The sequence below is a fragment of the Malurus melanocephalus genome, unplaced genomic scaffold (genome assembly GCF_030028575.1).
Source record: "Malurus melanocephalus ecotype Western Australia unplaced genomic scaffold, MMel_1.1 scaffold_10, whole genome shotgun sequence".
NCBI classification, from domain to species: Eukaryota; Metazoa; Chordata; class Aves; order Passeriformes; family Maluridae; genus Malurus; species Malurus melanocephalus.
Genome location: NW_026623242.1, coordinates 596198 through 601479, shown reverse-complemented (window position 1 = coordinate 601479; position 5282 = coordinate 596198).

Genomic DNA, 5282 nt, shown 5'->3' with positions numbered 1-5282 from the left:
GGTTATCACTTGGAGAGTTCCTCCTAATGTGGTACTTCAAAAGTTAACCAATGGCAAAACTATCCCCCACTTCTCTTCCAATACATTCAAACCTCCACACAGAAGATAGGACCAGCCATCTATACTACTGTCAGTACCAACATTTTCATACCAATCCCTTCATCTCATTTTTGTGGGACAAGGCTGGTTAACTGTAATGCAAAATCCTCACTTATAGCAGAGACTGAAATGGACGGCAAAGCACCATTCAGAATGGGATGTGGCATATTCTGAACTCTCCTCAGGTGAAAGGAAGAATTTGGATATATCACACTAATTTAACAATGAGATGCTTAAACCTATTTTCAGGGAAGTCAGAAGTACATAATTTTCTTCTAAAACATCAACCTTCTTTCAAGTGTGTGAAAACTGTTCCTGGCTTCAAGATTCTGTAGAGAGGATAGAAAATAGGAATAAGGTGATCAGGGACCAGGAAGGAATCTGATAATTAGGTATTACAGACACTATTTTCTCAACTGGCCTTGAACAAAACTTCCAGCACTCATGAAAGACTGTGCAACACTGGATTTCTTTTCCATTTGTGTACTGACACACTGGCATCACTAAATTCTGGACATAGTTAATCTCATGCACCAACAGTTCTCTTTGTTGCAGCCACTGCAAACCTTCACCAGAAGCCTGAAACAGGCAGGCAAACCTCAAATGATATCACCCAAAAAAATGCAGGCAGTTTTGCTTGGGTTGCAGAGGCAAGCAGGCTACACGAACCTGTAAGGCAAGAGGGAGAACTTTAGGTACAAAGGAAACAAGAGTAACAGCAGAAATAATCAAACTAGGAAAGAGAAAMTGTAAGATCAGGTAAGAGAGCCTTTTCTGCTGGTAAAATCTTGGCCAGAGAAAAGAAACAGAAGTTAACTTCCAGTCTTCAGACTTGCCTCCCAGAGCAAACATGGCAGCTTTCACTGTGAGAATACTCCTGTCCCTTTCCATTAAATACAAGCCTTTCACTTTATGGATTCCAAYAGATGCCCAGTAAAGGCAACTTCTTCTGGTTTATTTCTCCTCATGTCTAACACCTTCAATGGCAAGACGTGTTCATTTTGGACAGAAATTCACAAAGCCTGYACATTCATGTAGCTGAAAGGCTAAAACACAGGATGAGTCAGATGAAAAGATTGACTRCTTTCTTAAAAATAAATGTATACATTTGCAAAAATTGACCCAAATATATATTAGACAACTAATATTCAACACATTCTAGAGAACAAGAAACTTTATATGTAAGACCAGTTTCCCAAACACTCACACTTTTGAGTGACACTTCTATTGCTGCTACAGAATCTCGCTAGAGGCATATACCATGTGTATATAAATATACATATATATAAATGTATATGTTTATGTGTGTGTATGTAGAGAACAGATATAAAATCTCCTCCAGAAGCAATGTTCTAGAACTAGGTTCTCTGATTTCACTGTGTAACACTTAAGCACACGATAGTGGAAGATGCAAGAAAACTATTTAAACATAAAAAATGTGGTCCACTTTCATGTGTAATTACTAGAGTAAACATTTCCTTATGTTAATTCAGTACTCATGGAGAAAGTATCAAATGAAAACCCACATATAATTTACTTAATGCACTGATGCATGTTAAGAAAATGCTTATGTGTTTAGAGATGCAATGCTCTAGAAACTGCCATTTCCTCTTATTGTCTGAAGCTGCTTCCCAGTGTAAAGCAGGAGGTCTCAGTTGTCATTATGTGCATGGTCCAGGACCTAGTAAAGTAAAAGGCTCAAGCCATCCCCCAGTGAAGACAAGTTCTCAAATATCAATTTTGCTAGCATGGGAACACAGCACTCTCCTTGGTGACAGAGAGGGCAACTGCACCCTGCAGGGAAACAACTATCTTGGATCTAAGATTTTAGGTTGATGCATGCCAGTATCTTTAGAAGCAGCATTGACAGACAGTAGCTGGAGGGGTGAGCAGCTGGTGACTGCTCTTCACAAAATAGGTAAGACAATAGCACAAAAAGACATCAAACCAGGGAATAAGAGCATCTAAAGCTTAATCGACTATGCTGTGAATCTCAATGCATTTTTATTATTCCACGAGTCAAAAGAAGTGCACAGAAAAGCTACAGATGAATATTTCTTGCAGTACTTTCTCACCCAGCACAGCAAACAATACACAATAGGGACACTATAAACTAAATAACTTTGCAGAGAAATTCCRTCAACTCAGCCATGTGCCTATTTAAATCTTTCTATAACAAATTCACACAAAAAATCTGAGTGAAACCTCTGATGAATAAAAGGGGAAAAAATTCTGAAAGAGATGGCATAGACAGTAATGTGCCAGCACTACTGCTTTTTAATTGGCATGATGCAATAYTTCTTTCCAAACTAATTCTTCAAATCACAGCAAAGAATTACTAAATTAACAAGATATGAGCTACTTTGCCATTTTAGGTTTTCACATTCTTTTCAGAGCCTTGAGTTTTACAACATCACTAAGGTAAGGCTCTTCATTCCACTGAAGAATTAATCTTTTTGCCTCAAAGCCTGATGTTGCAGCCTGCATCATACAAGTACACTAGTGGACAATTAAACAGTAAAGGCTGAGACCATGACAACACTAAGGATGGAACTTGACTAGATTAATTTCTGCACTTTGAATGCTAGATTAAGTAGTGTTCCGAATTAAGAAATGAATGGATAGCCCTAAAGCAAAGCTCAGCATCTTGTATGCAACTCCTCAAAAAAAAACCAATTCACATGTCCTTACCTAAAACCTACTGGGCAATACATAACCAAGACCCATGTGGACACGAGAAAAGAAGACCTCATGCATTATGCAGCACCTCAGTAGTCCCCTACATGCACTAATTCAGTAGCACTGTCTCATTTTTAGGTATAGGTTCTCAACATTCTCCTGAAGTCACCATCCACAGCACAAAGCGCTACTGTTCAGGTGGCAAGTGAAGGGATACTTTACATAGGAGACAAAATAAAATTAAGTTCTTAATGGCAACATGGTCAAGCATATTTTCTCTCACTGATTCTTTCCCTCAAACCCTATAAGCTACAAGGGAAGCCAAGATCTAATCCTACCCTGAGCATAGTCACCTGAGCATAAGGCAAAGCAACAGGGACGACAGTGTCACATAATTCACCTACTGGCACTTAGCTTAGTGAAGCACCTTCACCTCCTTTACAATCAACTGAGACAWGCTCCTTGAAAGACTAATTCAGATCAAATAATGCTAAGGCACTTGAGAGCATGGTTTGTACTACTGATATATTTCCWCATGCCACCTCCACTTCACAGAAGAGAAAGGGACTGGTGGAGTAGACAGTTAAAGGGACTGATGAATCAGCCAGTTAAAACAAGACGCGTAAAAGTAGACGGTGAAAACACCACTCYAACTTCCAGTTCAAATGAGCTCTGCTTGAAATGTGCTGATCCTTAGAATGTGAAAAGCAAGCAGCTATAGCATCCTTTCTGACTCTTCAATTAAGTTGGGAAAAAAAACTCTGCGTGTTTTAAATTTGGAAACACTCAACATCTACGACTGCTATTTTACTTCAGTGAAAACCTACTAATAACAACACTTACTGTGTTTAGTTTATTAGTGAACATGAAAATACCTCTTTTGAAAAGTTTAGCTCATGACAAAAGTTGTAAAAATGAAGTTAATATCAGATTAAGCTTGTTCTCTATGTTCTGCAAAGCACTTTACATTCAGCAGAGGTGCAAGAGCAACCTCTGCATGTCTTCCCAACATGAGTTCCAAAATTCAAAAAGAGAGGCAGAGCTAAATACCTGTAAGTTTCTTCCCAATACTATAAATGTATAAGAACTGTGAATTAKAAGCACTACTAAAACACCAACTTAATTTCAAGTGTTTAGCTACAGCTTTAATTTTCACCATAAATTTCACATGCTATAGTTAGGTCTTAAAARAATTTTGACTGGAAAATTAAGTCTTGCTTTTAAAAACATGAGACAGTTATGCACATTTATTGTAAAGGTTTTAATATATTCCAAGTTTAACCCATTGTAATGAACTAAAACATGATCAAAATTTGTACACTAAAATTTTTATCAAAACCATACCTTTAGCCATCACTATAAATATACCAGCAATTTTAATTAATTCACAACAGCAAATTCATGGCTTTGCTTTTCACAGTAAGTCAAGATATACAGGAAAGATCTCAGAAGTTCACCTAAAAATTGCAAGCACCAAGCAGTACAATTACTCAACTATACTGTAAAAAGACTCTCTWATCAATACAAAGTGGTAACTACACATTTTTGCTTTTGCTAGAGAAATACTCAAGATTTTTTACCATTCAGACAAAAGCACTTAATAWCACACATACATAAGTTTGCATATTCAGAACACAGAAAATACAAGTCTGTCACTGATCTCCATCTTCACAAAACAGAAAATCCACATCTTTCAAGGACACCAGGTGAAYAATAAGGTCTAAGCATGAGAAGAAATGCAGGCATTTGCTCTTCAGCCCAAATTCAGGTACCCTCCAAACAGCGTGAAACTAATGATTTTTCATCCAGCTCTGCAAAAAAGAAGGAGCATCCTACAGATGGGGTCGAACCCACTATTCGTCTTGGTGGCCAAGGCTAGATTCCTCCTGCAGAACTAGAAGGAATTGTTGCCACCTCAGCAGCATGCAACCCCGGGAAAACAAAGGGGATTCCCATTGTCATTGTCTTCATCTGCAGCTGATCATCACCAGCACTAGCAAGGCAGTAGCTTGCGCAGTTATCTCCACAGCGGGCAATGTCACAACCCGACCAACAGCACAAACTACTACCTCAGCCAGGGCCCTGGTGCTCCCGACCCCTTCTGAAGGGGGAAACAAGCAGGCAGACAACACAGCAGCGACAAATGAAATTAAAGGGAAAAACAGAAGAAAGATAAAAGGGCTYTGGGGTCTTTTGATGATCCTCGTCTCCTTTATCTGCTGCAGACATCAACCAGACTCCTCTCGCCTGACTGTGAAAAGCAAAGGGAAACCCCGCCCAGCTCCCTCCCCAGCTTTGCCCTTTTCCTTGCATGACCTGAAACCGACGGGAAGAGCTTCATTTATCAGATACATTACAGACCCCAGCTGGTACAGTAAAGATCACGTTTAATTTCAAACAGCCACAGTTCTGCAAGCCTGTAACAGATGGGGCGGGGAGGGGAAGCAAGGAGGGAAGGGAAGAAAGGAACAGAGAAACCGGGGAGGGAAGGGGGGGGAGAGAAA